Source organism: Eublepharis macularius, chromosome 13, assembly GCF_028583425.1.
Source record: "Eublepharis macularius isolate TG4126 chromosome 13, MPM_Emac_v1.0, whole genome shotgun sequence".
NCBI lineage: Eukaryota > Metazoa > Chordata > Lepidosauria > Squamata > Eublepharidae > Eublepharis > Eublepharis macularius.
The window spans coordinates 66910597-66927128 of record NC_072802.1 but is presented as its reverse complement, the minus strand read 5'-3'; positions in this window follow the sequence as shown (position 1 = coordinate 66927128).

The window sequence follows — 16532 nt, the reverse complement described above, 5'->3', positions numbered from 1 at the left end:
TGGCCCTGGGACTGCTTCCTCCCATAATGTCCAGCCTACCAATGAAGTTTTGCCTCACAAGTCCTGCTCTCTGTACCCCCGCCTTCGGAGGTGAGGCAGTTGGCAACAAGAGACAGGGCTTTTTCAGTGGTGGCACCTCACTTATGGCATGCCCTTCCCCTTGAGGCTTACCGGGCCCCTACTCTGCTTTCTTTTAGGTGCCAGGCCAAAATATTTCCATTTACCCAGGCTTCTTATAAAGATTCATCTTATAACAGTAGTTTGGTCTGGAAATTGTCATTTTAAGGTGTCAATGGTCTGTTTTTATGGCCTATTTTTATACCGGGCTGCTAGATTTTAATTAATATCTTTTCATGTTTTGTTTTTATTATTTTTGTTTTGCAAGCCTCCTTGAGGACGTTCCGGGTGAGGCAACTTAAAGATTTCTAAATACATAAATAAAACGGCTGGACTATTTCCTACCCTTTCAAACCGATGTGATGCCGATTTCAGTATAAATCTTGGACTATCTAAGCAGGGTCCACGTTTTTCCCTCCTCCTGCCTGGTGTGTCTGAAGAACAGAAATGGCCCCTTGTGAATTCATAGGACGGCCATCACTGCTCTGGGTAACAGCTGTGGGAAAAGGCAAACGAGTCAAGTGTTGAAAGGGGCAGAGTGGAAAATTGGGAGCAGATGAGTAATGAAAGACAAGGACTTGTGAGATGAGAAGCAATTGATGATTTGTCTGTGATTTATCACAATCCCTCAGCAATTTATTTATACCAAGAAGAAAGAAAGGAAAAGTAAGAAGAGTGAAACAAACTTTCCGAGTTGTTCAATCAGTGAGTTTTTTCCAATTTCCCTTTGACTCTTTCCAAACATATTAGGCAAGGCTAAGAGGGCCCGGCTTCTTTTGTCTCATGATCTGCCTGGACTCTCAATTTCAACCCATTACTCTCTTACAGATGAATCTTACAGCTGAAAGAGAAAAAGAGGTCACAACAACCAATTCTTTTTAGAAGAATTGGACTTGAATGTTAGCAAGAATATAGCTTCTTGCCCCATATGGGAGTCAGGGGGCGGCAGCTTTTGGACATGCCCTGCCCCGTAAATGGAATGAGGGCCGAGGCATGCTGGGAAGGACTGAAATCTACAACATATACAGATCATATGTAACATGCATTAGACATATAAACGCTATATGAATCAATGATCTTCAAACCATGGGTCATGGCCCTCTAGAGGATCAAACAGGGTCGGTCTCTCTCTCTCTCTCTCTCTCTCTCTCTCTCACACACACACACACACGCACGCACGCGCACACACACACACACACACACACACACAGAGAACAGTGGGATGGCAAGCTGAGGTTACTTAGCAATCTTAGAAAAGATTCCTCAGTGGGTCTGATCCTTTACTTGTGTATCTTTTGTGCATCAGTATTATGCATGTCTTGACACATGGCTTGCATTTCCTAGCCTGGGGTCTCTTGGTCTGCTGTCTGCAGTGCTGACATAGACACTCATATGGTTATAATTTTGGCTCCCACCAGGGGTTTTTTTTCTGGGAAAAGAGGTGGTGGAACTTAGTGAGTTGCCAGAAAAGGGGGCAAGTCCTGGCAGGAGGTGGTGCCCCTGGTACCACATGCAAGTGCGCAAAGTGTGTGCACACTTCGAGGACTGCACAATGATATCACTTTGGGTCAGCTGGAACAAGGGGAGAGTTTTTTAAAGTTTAAATCACCCTCGGTGAAAATGGTCACATGGCTGGGGGCCCCGCCCCCTGATCACCAAAACAGACAGGAGTTAAGATTGCCCTCCGCGCCACTGAGCAGTGCAGAAGACAATCAAAACTCCCCTCTGTCTGGAGATCAGGGGGCGGGGCCACCAGCCATGGGACCATTTTCAAGAGGTGCTGGAACTCCGTTCCACCACGTTCCAGCTGAAAAAAAGCCCTGGCTCCCACTCTTCCTATTCCATGCCCATGCTTGCATTTTAGTGGATCTCAGATTCAAAGTGAAAGCAGAATCCTCGGTCTGAAGATGTTGAAGATCACTGATAGAAATCATGCATAAACCATAAAACGTGGGAATACAATGCAAGTAAATTTGCAAAACCAGTTGCAAAAAGGGGAGACTTGAAACTTTTGACAAAAAGATAAATGAATGGAAAAAGAAATGGGCCCTAGCTCAGCCTTCGTATAAATTTAGGGTGTTTGTACATTCATGAATTGTTATTCCATTTTCTGCAGCCATATTGGAAGAGATAGGAGCCCGTGCCAATTCTCTGGACTGGCACAATGGAACAAATCCTGAGGGAGCAAACCATCATGTGACTTACAGTTCCCTCCCCTGTTCCAGTTGTAAAAAATATGATTTTTGTTGCCAGGCTAAAAATTGGAATTCGAAAGCAGAATTTGCCTTCGTGCTAATGGACTCATCCTGTCCAGCTCACAGCTCTGGGTGGCATATTTCTTCCATCTGGGAGTTGAAGTGGATCTTCAAAACATGGAGATAAAATGTTTCAGCTGCTCTTGAAATCAGCAATACGGCTTTAGCAAAATGTCAAGCACATAATTTTTTGTTTGTTTGTTTCCATTCCATTTGGCACGAACAGGGAGAATTTTGTGATGATACTTTTGGAAAGTTCACTTCCATCCCAAATGCAGCTTCGGCCAAGGATGTGCAGAATCTAATCAAAACTCAAACCAAATACTTACTGCCCATTTTTTGTATGCCATTAGTATTATTGCAACTAATCTGAATTGGGAAAGTAATGATTTACAGAAATAACAAGAGAAGGGCATTCATTCTCTGCATTTTGGCAACTTTCTGGGGCTGATTTGATTTGACAAGGGCAGTGGGGAGGAAGAGCCAACACATGATGTAAGAGATGGACAGGTACATTCACCAACTAGCAGAGAGCTTTTATACCAGCTCCAGTGTAGAGCAAAGCTTTTGCCCTGCCGTCGGCTCTGTCTTTTTAAACTACCCTCCCCAGCTAATGTTGCATCTCCCGACACATGTTCTTCACAAGTCAGACGTTTCATGTAGAGAAACTTGTTAGACAAATTCATAAAGAATGCATCTCCAGTGAAATGATACTTTACCCTCAGGTATTGGTGTAAAAAAAAAATGACAACATTGCAAGGCAAAGGTTTAATTTGCACTCCATGAATACTCAGAAGTAGACATGGGCACGATCTGAATTACGATTTCAAAAAAACCCCGATTTTGGCGTTTGCGCCATCGTGACTCAGCTAATCGGTTCCGTCCATGGCAGGCTTCCTTCCAACCATGGAGCAGCAACCTAGGGGAGGGAGGGGGAAGGGGGTGTTCTGAAGCCATGGGCACAAAGGAAAGGCAAAAGGCAGCGCGGGAGGCTGGGAGGCTGCCCATGCCATTCGTCTTTCCCCAGGACAAGGGGCATGCGGGCAAGCCGGCTGCCCCCTGTCTTGCGGGGCAGGTGAACGGCGTGGGCAGCTGCCAAGCCACTCGCGCTGCCACCAGCTCCGCAGTGCACTGGGACAGCTGGCTTGCTGCATGGGCGGGGGGGGGCGGCGACCCAGGAGCGCACATGCACAAGAGCCTGACTACGGTTGCCCTGGGCGCTGGTAACCGTAGATCCGGCCCTGGGAATGTCCCCTCCCTGAGGGGAGGCGGCTCGTTGCCGGGTTAAAAACTCCCCCCCTCTACTCTAAGTGTGTGTGTGTGTGTGTGAATGTCCCCTCCCCCTGCCCGCCCGGCCTGGCGGCCGCTGCCACCAACCACCATTCCTATATCGCTGGAAGCAGCAGGGCGCCCTCCCGCTTTGGCCTTCCCGATTCTATATCGGAAATGGGACTTGATCGGTTAGAATCGGTGGCCTGGGTCCAGCAGCAGCCCGGATCCACGAACGGCTTAATCGGTATTTTTTTTTTTGGATCGTGCCCATCTCTACTCAGAAGTTAAACTGAAACTACCTTTCCAGTTGTAGAAAATGTTACAAATCAAGTTTTTTTTCTGTTTAGCCTTAAGTCTGCTAGGCAGGAAGAATGGCAGTTCATATGGCCAATGAGGTAGACAACAGAGACAAAAGACTTTCTCCTGCGGCATCAGGACCTGCATGTAATTAATAAAGTCTCAGGAAACCTACTGAAACAACAACAACATTCAATTTACATACCGCCCTTCAGGACAACTTAACACCCACTCAGAGCAAATTACAAAGTGTGTTATTATTATCCTCATGACAATAACCCTGTGAGGTGGGTGGGGCTAAGAGAGCTCCTAGAAGCTGCGACTGACCCAAAGTCACCCAGCTGGCTTCAGGTGGAGGAGTGGGGGAATCAAACCCGGCTCTCCAGATTACAGTCCTTCTGCTCTTAACCACTACACCAAAATGGCAGAAGCTAGTCAATTTCTATCGGGTCAAAGGGGATAAGCGTGAGATAGATTTTCCAATCTCCAGGTGGGATCTGGAGATCCTCTGGCATGATGCAACTGGACTCCAGATGACAGAGATCAGTTCCCCTGCAGAAAATGGCAGCTTTGGAGAATGACTCTGTAGCATTATAACCCACAGAGGTTCCTTCTCTCTTGTAACTCCACCCACCCCACGGTCCACCCCCAAATCCCCAGAAACTTTCCATCGCAGATTTGGAGATGGTAGGGATTGAACCTGGGAACGTTCTGCGTGCAAAGCTGATGCTCTACCGCTAAGCCTGGCCTCTCCCCATTTTACAGACTGTCAGAATGCAACACTGAAAATAATTATGAACGAGAAAGGCTAGAAAACTCAGTGAACTGTTTGTGTGTTGCTAACCTTCCAAGCCAAACACAGCCCACCTCTCTGTGCTGAACAGCACCACGATGTTAAGATCTGTCAAGTCCTGATGATGGAAAAATTAAAAGCGTTATCCGCACCCACCCATTATTAGGGGAAATTGATACACTTCAGGATTATCACGTGGGTGTCATTATTCCGCTCGCGACAGAGGGATGGCGTCACTTTGCCAGCACACCGTCTCTCGTCTATTTTGACATTACTCATTGCTTTTAAATATGGTAAGCATCTTAAACCCAGCCCTGTTAATCTTGCTAAATTATACCTTATTCACCCGCCGTGCTGCCATTGTTTAATGAAATCGCTACTTTTTAAAGAGGATTGTGAAAATGGTAACTGACGGGAGTCTTGTCAGAAGCGAGAACAGGATAATGTAAAAAGGAAGCGGGGAAGAATTCTAAGCAGCCTTTGGAGGTCCAGTTCACTAAAAAGGGACTGGATTTAAAAATTACGGAATATGAGAAAGTCCCCCAGCACAGTTCACAAGTCTTTTCTACATTTCTCTAATTCTGAGGCTTGATAAATGAGTCCCTACATGAGACATCTTACACGAGGACGCTCAAGTGTAGGGAGAAGCAATGTTAGCCGGGAAGCATAGTTTAAAAAGACTCTATCAATTTCATCTCTCTACACAGAGCTGGCAGAGATCACTCCTCAGAGAGTTTGTTAATTTCATCGTGCAAAACTCTTGCGAGAAGACTATTCCGACACGAGGAGGGAATCCCAACCCTTTGCCGTCAAGTGTCAACGCACACTGGCTACAAACTTAAATGGTTTTATTTAACTTCTTCATACACATAAGGAATCTCTACTCACAATTCTTCTAAATAACGAAAGGAGAGAGTGCATCTTTCATGCATAAAGGCACTTGATGGAGCTTTGTAGACCCAGTTAATGTGGTGAAAAAAGAGAGATGACTTGCTCCTCTCCCTGCTGAGGTGTGAATGAACAAAAGAGGAAATGGCCTTAACAAGTTTTGGCGGGCTTTGAATGCCCCAGGAACTGAACCTGTGGGGGTAAGGCACTACAGCTCCCATGATGCACTTCTCTTAAAACTATATGCATACATTCTAGTCTGGTACATATTGATTAATATAGTCAGGTTGCTGCTGGAACAGTACAAAGACGCTATCTTCCACGTTTTTTGCATGACGTTTCGCAACGTTAGGGAAGCTGGTTAGTAGTGTGAAAATGGCCACTGACAGACTTTCGGCTCTATCTTTTTAAACTACGCTTACCGGTTAACATTGCTTCTCCCTGCACATGAGTGTCTTCGTGTAAGATGTCCCATGTAGAGAGATTCATAGTTCTATCAGTATTCAAAGCATCTTTCATTGCTGGCATTATGACAGTAAGCTATTACTACAACCTTGTAAGGTGTAGATATATGTGGAGACAAATAGCATCAGGTTCAGGAGGAGGGCAATGAAAATTGTTGGGAGTCCAGAAAACAAACGAGACTGACCCTGTTTATCCTGGAGAAGAAAGACAAATGGGATTCAGCTTAGGGAGGAACTGTGGCTCAGGGGTAGAGCGACTGCTTTGCATGCAGAAGGTCCCATGTTCAATCCCTCGTGTCTCCAGTTAAAAGGATTAGGTAGTAGATTTTGTGAAAGACCTGCTTGAGAGCAGCTGCTAGGCTGAGTTAACAATACTGACCTCAATAAACCAGTGATCTAAGCAGCTTGATGTGTTTCTGAAGGGGTGTCTCCTAGAAGAGGGCAAGGGCTTATTCTCAGCTGCTCTAGTGGGCAAGGTTAGACGTAGTGGACTTACGTCACAGAAGGGTAAATTTCTGTTGGGACATTAGGAGGAACTTCCTAACAGTAAGGGCAGTTGGACTGTCTCAACATAGGGTTTTCAGCTGAACAGGATGAAGACAAAAGTAATAATGACTACTGAGGAAATACACAATTTTAAAGGTGACAATGAGGAAATTGAAATTATGCAAGATTTTCTGTTCCTTGGCTCAATCATCAACCAACAGGGAGACTGCAATGAAGAAATCAGAAGAAGATCGAGACTTGGAAGAGCAGCTGTGAGGGAGCTAGAGAAGATCCCTAAAGATAAAGACTTGTCAGATCCCACCAAGTGAGAGTGTCTTTAGATTGAAAGTAGGTAATCTCTCTCAGGAGGAGACACCATGCTGCCTCTCATGGTGCATGCAGGGAAGAGGAGGAGAGAAGAAAGGAAGTTCCCCTGGCAGGAAGGAGACTGATAGCAGCCTATCTATCTAACTGACTCTATGGTTGTTGCCTTCCTTCTTCTCTGCTGGCAGTCCTAAAGGCCTGAGCAAGAGACATCGCCAGTCCCTTCTTCTAACAATATCACAGGAACTCCAAGCATATCCCTCACTGCCCGTACCAAAAATATCAGTAGGTTGAATTTTGCATATCTGTTCTGATAACAGCGGAGCTTTCTTCCAGAGCCTTCCTTTGCTACAAGAAGCCTTTCTGCTAATAGAAGAGGAAAGCTGCGCCTTCAGTGGAAACGGAACCACAGGATCCAATCCAGTGCCTTTGTCAAGGCTTTCCTTGACAAAAGAACGAGATGGTAACTAATTCCACCTTGTTTTGTTTGCCTCAAATACTTGGTTTAATTGAAAAGAAATTAGCTGGCTCTCTTCCATGGAAGCTGGAGAGGTTGATGGAGGTAGGTGGGATAGAGCAGTCATTTGAATGCTTTCTGTTCTTAATCCTTTTCTTTTGGTTTGGTTATTTTAGAGAACGTTCTAGCAGCCTTCAGTGAGAGGCTCCGGCGGGCTGACAGCTACACAATAACTCATCAAGGGGGATGGCTTTCTTTGGCAGGAGGGGTGCCAAAGGTTTTGCGTGCATTGCAGAGTGAAATAGATCTCACAGCCCAAATCAGAAAAGCCGATGCTCTGAAAAATCCCAAGCAGCAATGGAAGGAAAAAAGGGTTCTTCCCTACCTTCCAGGACTGGATGAGAGACTCCTGGGAGAGCCAGGAATTTCTCCAGCTGTGTCCCCGAAGCTCACCTGGTTCTCATATTCCCAGGAGTCAGTTGACACCATCAGAGGAGTCACGGGGGTGATGTTTTTCCCCAGATGGCAGTAGCCTGTATGGTAGGGTTGCCAGCTCCAGGCAGGGACATTCCTGAAGATTTGGGTGGGGTGGAGAGATCCTCAAGAAGGCGGGGTTTAGGGAGGGAGGGACCTCATCTGGGTATAATGATTGATTGATTGATTGATTGAATACATTTTTAATCTGCCCTCACCGCAAACAGGCTCAGGATGGATGACATCAGTAGTAAATCCTGCACTGGGCAGGGGGTTGGACTAGATGGTCTGTATGGCCCCTTCCAACTCTATGATTCTATGAAATTCACAATAAAATTCACATTAAAACCATAATGCAACAGTTCAATAACAGCAGTTCTAAAACAGCTCTAGATGGTGGCTCATGTTTCCAACCATGGAATACATCTTACTAGGCAGCCATTTTCTACCTGGGGACCTCTCTCTGTCACCTGGAGATCAGTTGTAATTCCAGGAGATTTCCAGCCACCATCTAGATGTTGGCATTGGCAACCCTTGTATGTGGGAGGCAGTTGTGTGTTTCCAAGCTCCTTTTCACAAAATAACATCCAGCATTTAGAAAAGGAGGATGTCAAGATTAGGCCAAACTGTTCTTAGCATTCTAGCTTTCTACAAGCAGGGATGTTTTCATGTAAGGGTAGTTTTGAGTGAGTAGTCTTGGTGGCCTGCAGTAGAAGAGCAAGATTTGAGTCCAGTAGCCCCTTAAAGACCAACAAGATTTCCAGGGTATGAGCTTTCGAGAGTCAAAGCTCCTTTCATCAGCAGAGACTCTTGAAAGCTCATACCCTGGAACTCTTGTTGATCTCTAAGGGGCTACTAGAATTTTGATCTTCATATAAGAAAGCGTTTTAAAAATTGCAGTCTGAAGCGCTCGTTTGGGCCTCGCAAGCCCTCAGTGACCTAGGAATAGGCCAGCTGAAACACTGCCTATTCCTGTATGAACTTGTTTGTATACTGAAGTTATCCACTGAGACTTTGTGACTGGCTGTCAGGGACAGAGCCTTCTCTGTGGTGACACCCTGCCTATGGAATACCGTATCAAACATATTTGTCTGGCACCCACTTTACCTTTCCTTTTCTTTAATGGTATGGGTTTATCAGCCATAGCCTTAAGCCTAACCACACTGATTGGGGCCGGGGGGGGGGGACGACTACAAGGTGCCCTCTAAGTTTTTTTAGTTTTAATTTTATGCAGGATTATAAGAAGGAAAGAAGCCAAAGGCCTAGTAATATTTGCTCATGATCACCGAGCAGAAAAGAGAGACTATGAACGCGACTCGTAGATCTATCCTTCTCTAACCATGGAATTACCCATCTCTATCTTCACTAAATAAAGGGCATTCAAAGATTAAATGAGCCGAAGTACCTATCTTTCCCGTACTGCAAAAACATCTATGTTCTGAGAAAGAAGTTCCTACAAATCAGCCCTTTAATTCAGGCGATGGTATGGCATTTAATCTGGCAGCCAAGAAAATGTTACAATATCTAGGGATAGTTAAAGATTTTAAATATGTAGGGAGGGTTACTGGGGGTTCTAATCCCTTCTAGCACGTAGATTTATGCTTCTAAAATCAAACTCCAATTACTGCTTTTTTAACCTGTATCAACATTTCTTTACCATTCTCCATTGATAATAAGAGGCAGAAGTAAAGCCTGATTATTTCAATCTTTGATCCACCAACCTTTTCCAGCTATTCTGAAAGGAATCTTCCTGTAATCTACCGAGGAGCATGGACCTGTGATTAAAAAGAATCTCGGTTCTTAGTTTGATTGCCTTTAGCCAAACAGCTGATTCTAATGAAAGCATTGCACATTCTTGCTGGATATCTATACCTAATATACAGTTAGGCAATCTAGTTATTTTCCTGAGACATTTTAACAAAAAGGAATCAGTGGCTTCAGAGATACCTTCAACCCAAACTCCAGAGCCATAAAGGATCATTTGGTTCATGAATGGTCACCAATAGTACACTAATTCAACACTCAGTCAGTGAGGGCAGATGGAACAATGCCGTGCTATACTTTTAGGAAGGAATAATTGACATGACCTGTTGAACAGCCACAAATGGTTGACGAAGAAAAACTCTGTTGAAAAACTGGCTCACTGTTTACCACTGGCAAACAGGATACAAGAGAAGCAAGCTAGTATTTGAACATCCTTAACAGGTACCTTCCCCTCCCCCCCCCCCGATTGCGTCTGTTAACCTTGACTTAGGAAGCCAGAAAGATGTCAGTGGTCATGAACAAAAGATAAGCAAAACCACTCCTTTTATTCTTTTCAGCGCTAGGGTGTCTCTCCAGAGGAGGGAACTACCAAGCTGCTTTATGATGCATTGTTGTGCCAGTACTGCAGAGGACCAGAGGGCGGTATTACAGTTCAGTAGTGCAGTAATCAGGTGACACAAGGAGCAATTAAGTCTCCCTGGACTCATAACGCTGTTGAGTCCAACCTAGCCCTTGTCACTCTGGCACAGACTGAGAGGTTCCTGGCAATGACGATCCTCTCACCTGCTTGGTGGACTGCCAGCTCCCAGCTCTGGCAGTGACTCCCAAAGCTGCTGAAGTGTGAATCAGCTCCCAGCCGAACAAGATTCAACCCTCTTCAGATCCTCAAGTAGAACAATCAATTCCGTCCCCCCGTCCCCCATCCTTTAGTGTCATCAGCATTGCCTGCAATTTAGAAATCCTCCAGGAATGCAGGCAGCAGTTAAGAGAAGCCCGCTCCTCTGCTGTTGTTATGATGATCATCTATGGGTGATAAACATTCAGAGAGTATTTTATAAGTGTGACAGCAGAAGGCAATTTCCCACACGGGGGCTGAGATAAAAGGCAATGATGAAGATAATGCATTTCTCCAAGTTTTGAAGTACGAACAAAGTTAACATAAATCATCGCAGCGGTTTCTGTGTTGGGCTCGACTGTTTTACTGTTGCAATTTAGTTACTCTTGCAACCAAAACAACCCAAAATAAAGATTCTGTATTTATGTTTGGATCCAGCCGACGTCAAAATTTCTGGTGGAGACAGTTGCTTCTCGCAAAGAGCATTTCCAAGGAGCATAATCGCAAGGCACCAAGCAGGGATGTCTGACGCCCCCCTTTGCCGCAGTTTTCTATTGGTCTCGGATATATAACAACAACATTTGATTTATATACCACCCTTCAAGACAACACCCACTCAGAGTGATTTACAAAGTATGTTGTTATTATCCTCATGACAATCACCTTGTGAGGTGGTTGGGGCTGAGAGAGCTCTGGAAGAGCTGTGACTGACCCAAGGTCACCCAGCTGGCTTCAAGTGAGGAGTGGGGAATCAAACCCAGCTCTCCAGATTAGACTCCTGCCACTCTTAACCACTACACCAAACTGCAGATATCCCTGTTATTTGGAGTTGTGTGCATAAGTTCAGTGCACATGTTGTCTATTGCTTCGGTTTGTTACCAGAACTGCTCTTTTATTATAATGGGGAATTAGCTATAGCAGTCTGTAACCTAAATATTAAGCGCGGATCATAACCTATGTTTACGGAGGTCCCGATCCCAGACACTCTAGTGAAAAAGAGGCAGACAACGAATAAGTTCCAAACACGTGTATTGAGTGTAGCGTAAGCCTAGCTTGCACAATCATACAGAGAACACACAAGACCTAAGAAATACAGGGTATGAAATACAGAGACGTTCGCATTAGCTGGTTCCCAACGATGGTAAGGGAAATACTCACAATCCTGGAGCGAAGCAGAGACACGGCAGCGAGGGTGGCCCAATGCCAGCACTGGAACCACAGACGGACAGCAAGGAGGTCTGGATAGGGAATGGCCGAGGCACCGAGTGGTCTGGGAGACCAGCTTAAATACCCCAAAACGTACCCTGGGGCTGGTGCTGTACTTGGTGGTTCTCACAGATTAAAACAAAGGGTCTAATGGGTCACTGAATGGCTTGGATGGGCCACTTTGGTAATCAGATTGTGATAAGTGACACCTCAGGAAGAGGGGACAAAAGAGGGAGGGGGAAATCCAAGTGGGCTGAAAGGATGTTCCAGCGGACAGGGCTTGTCCTGATGTCATCAGCTTCTGGAATGCGGAGGTTCCTTTGAGATGCATTCTCTAAGTGCTTGGGATGGTCAGCACTTAGCTCTTCTCCGGGGCGGCTCCCAAGATATGCAGAGCGGGGCGAGGGGCTCTCGCTGCGGACGTGGTGTGCCCGCTTCGCCGAAATGGCTTCTCAAAGCAGTCTTCTTCCCAGGGTCTTCTTGCTGCCTGAGAGCATGGATGCCGGCTGGGCATAGCTGGGGCTGGATAGCAGGCTGCCCGGTAGCGAGGGCAAGCTCGCCGACCGGCCCGCGGGAGGCTCCAGGCGGGAACTGACCAGGGAGCGCCTAGCCAGGCTCGCTGGAGGTTTCCCCGGCTGGCGCCCGGCTGCTAGCAGCGGCTTGGGCCCATATGAGGCTGGCTTCCATGGAGGCAGGGGGGAACAACACTTAAAACACAGTCCAAGGCAGGGAACAGGCACGGTCCGTGGCAGATGGCAATGCAGCCACGGGGCACACTTGTAATAAAGTCCAAACACACACTAGGAAGTCCAGATACAGGTCAGGGCAGGGCTGCCCAGAAATAGAGTCCTTTGTGCAGTTAACCAAACATGGGGTCAGTAAACTACACAGTCTATTGCAGCAGCAAGGTAATTGACACGCAGGCAGGAAACTGACACGTGTATTAACACACACACACACGTGTAAAGCAATCTTTGGTGTAGCAGTAAAACAGCAATGCAGGAAACTTTAACACAGTCCATGGCAGGCTTTAAAGCAGGGGAGGGGGCCTACTTGGCAACAATTCCCCCCCTCGGAGACCCCGTGACGTCAGGCGCGCGGGTCTCCGAACTTGACTTCAAAGGCGAGGTGGTCGGCAATGTCCCGTGGTCGAGCTTCGAGCGAAGAAGGAGTGGGAAGGGAAGGGGGAGGAGGCGTCACTCAAAAATTTAGTTTGGAGAACCACCTAACCGAATAAGTGCAATTTAGATCAGCCAATGGGCTGCAGGTCTCTGGGTTCACACCAGGGGGTGTGCTAAGTGCAATCGTCAGAATAAATAGCAATAATTCATAAGTAATAGCAATTCATAGTGATATAGGCAGCAATGAGCAATTCATGCATATAAATAGCAATAATTCATAATTGTGTACATTGATTAATTCATGGATGAAGGTAATTCATACGGAATTCATGATGGGTTAAAAGCATTAAAAACCAGGAGCAATTCATATACATGGATTAATTCATAGACATAAGATTAAAAGCAGGGGCAATTCATGGATACAATTCATGAATGCAGGATTAAAAGCAATTCATACAAGGTAAAAGTGAAATGTGCAAGCAGGGCATAGACCAATTCATCAAGGGTTGAACAATTCATAGATTGAACAATTCATAAATGGCTAAAATCATAAATACATATATGTGATTAAAAGCAATAGTTCATGAAGTCAAAAGCAGCAAGAATAAAAGCAAGTGCGTGGAAACAATTCATGAGGGGTAGGCGGCGGAAGGGCTCATGGGGGCAGAAAAATACACTCTGCAATTAAAAACCAAATCAATATGGCTGGATTAAAATCAAATTCATAGACTAGAACTGCCTCGGCGGAGGGAGTCAGGTTAAAAAGGCAATTCAAAAGGTTAAAATCAAATTCATAGGGATAAAGTTCATGGGCGCACTTGCAGTAGATAGAGGGAGGGACTAGTTCGGGGCTAAATTCATGGGAGTAAAATTCATAAAAGTAATGGAAAGAAATTCATAAAACCATAGAGCAACAAAGATCACAGACGGCTCAGTCCGCAGTACAGCTGCTGGGCTGGGTTGCATATTTACAAGAACAAGCAAGCTTAGTCCATGTGTTCCAAAACACACTTCCACCCCCCCTTGCTGTCTGTGTCAATCCGCAGAGCAGGGTCGGCAGGCGGCAAGAAGGGCTTCAGGCACACAGTTCCAGTCCTCATGGAGGTAGTGCCGCTGGCGGTCGTTTGGAGACGGGCCGTGGGCTGGGAGGCAGAGAAATATGTCCCCCCCTAGTCCACAAGAGGGCCTCGGAGCGGTGTCCGGCAGCAGAGCGTCCATGGGGCCAGTGCAGGATCCGTACACATAGTAATAAACATAATCATAGTTCATACCGGCACAAGCAATAAAACAAACAAGGGTTAAAGGAGGGCGCCAAGAATAACCATTAGGGCAAGAGGAGGTCTGGATTGTAATGATCCAGACGGTAGGATAGTTGGAGTTGCTGGAGCTGTCGGCGGCTCCAACAGCCCAAATAAAGTAATGAGGCACATAATAAAACTTGAAAGGCCAAAATCACAACGATCGGGTGCAACGCCAAATTGTAAATTCCAGTGGCAGTGGGGCTCCAGCCAAAGAGGGTTTCCCACCACGAATGCTCGCCGGTGGTCTTAATCCGCTGGGCAAGATCCAAAATCTCCTTTCCGTTGTGGGACACAACCAAAGCAGTGGTGTCCCCGTCCCTCTGGATGCTCTGGAGGGTGCGGTGGAGCTGCGGGTGGGCCAGGAGTTCGTGGATTAGCTCCAGGCTGATGCCGAGGGAGATGGGCTTCACATGTCGATAGATGGAGGGTGCCACCAGGATCTCTTCTTGGGTCCAGACCGGTACCGTGTAGGTGAAGTCACAGGCTGCCACCGAAGACAGGTTGCAAAAGCAGCGGTTGACTTCCGGGATCACGGGCTTAAGCTGGAACGAGTTCAGGATCACAAAGTCGCAGGCCGTTCGCACGCAGGCACATCCTTTCCCAATGTAGACCACAGCGGAGCTGTTCTCCCGGACGACCTCAAAAGAGCACTCGTTGAGGGCGTCGACTTGCGGGGCTACACAGGGGTGATGCGGTGCAAAGGCTTGGTCTTGGCAAATGAAGCCGGTCTGGTCTCGATGCTGGCACCCTTGGAGGCTGACGAGCTGCCATCCGGTCGGGGTGAAGCGGGCCCAATGGTCAGGGTGTCTGGCGTAGAGGACTTCGGTGTCGCTGACTTGGAGTCCCAGAGGCACAACTGGATACACATGGAATGACTCGTGCGCACTGGCCGTTAATAAAAATAATTTAAGCTCCTGGGTGGTCGGTGAGAATGAGGAATTTACGAGAGACCACCAGGATTCAAGCTCCAGTTCTATGGGTGACAATTTGGGCATAATCAATCTTTTAATTTCCAGGGGCAAGTGCCCATCCGTGGCTTGCCGAATTAGCCCCATGGCCACAGCCTGGTTTAATTGTTGGGCTTGCATACATGCCATGGCTATTGACACGTTGCGTTCAAAAGACTGTGTCCCTTTGAGCAGCAGAGAAAAATCTCTTTCAATTTGACTCTCCCAGTTAACTAAAATGGAGCTGATCTCGTGTTGCCCATTTGAAATGGAATTTAGGGACTGCACCACCGGTTTACCTAAGTCGGAGATGCTAGTCGTGACATGGGCAAACTTATTAGCGAGAGTCTCAATATTGACCGAATCCATGATTGCTAAGCCTCCGGCTGCAGGAGCAGTCCAGTCGGCAATGCTTCGTCTGGCACGCGAGAGAGAGGGGGAGGGATCGATCCACAGTTGTAGCCATGCATTCCAACCCTTGCTACCGGCCTCCAGATAGGGAGCGCACTGCGGCAGCCTCTGGGTTATATTCAGCTCAGCTAAGTCTATGCGGATCTCTTTTAAAGACATTTGCGGGCGGACTAGAACTCTCTCTCGAATGTCAGTTTTCAAAACATGGGAGCCCACTATGTGCGTGCCGCCTTGGCTTAATTGTTCATTGCTAACAATCAAAGGGTCAATTTGGATGGTGTGGGTCTCCTGGGTCCGGATCAGCAGGGAATAATTGCCTGGTTCGTGAGTCAAATTTACAAAGAGCAGCCCAAGCCGGTGAAATTTCTCTACTAGGGGTTTGGTTTGGCATTCGGGCGTCTGTTGAACCAGTATCCAATCGGGTGGGCCATGTTTGGCTAGGTCTTCCTCCTTCACAATCCAGGTCAGGTTCTCCCAGCGTTCTATAGCAAAGGAGAGAACTGTGCCTGAAGGGGGCGTGATAGTGACTGATGCAGATTCAGTGGTAGTAGTGCCTAGTAGGATGGTCATTCTAAAGGGGTCTCCTGCCTTCCATACTGCGGCCGACACTAAAATAACTTCACAGTATGGTCCGAAAGCCTCAGTGACAAATGGCGAGGTTTCGAAATTGGCAGGGGTGGTATATTTGTCTACCACCGGGACTGCGGTGGGGGCTGGCCTGATACGGGGAAGAAACATACAAGGAATCGGAGCAAGTGGTGACACTGTGTCAGTAGGTGAATAGCATACTAATTCTTGGGACATAGTTTTGACTCCCACACATAAAATAACAAGCTCTGGGGGTCGGATCCACTGCTCTTCACAACTGCGGAAGTTTGTGCGATCCGTGGGGGTGGTCATATTGCTCTGCTGCACAACTTTGCAGACCATCATTTCATTTTCTGCTAAGGTATTGATACATCTCCAGTGGGGGTAGGGCATTAATTTGGACGGGCGTCCCTCTACTAGGGTGCCTGCCAGCACGAGCAAACACAGAGTAGCCAGGTGCCTCATCTCCTGGCCTTCTTTTTCCTTTCTGTAGTGAAAATATCCTGGGGAGACCTGTGGATATAAGTACAGG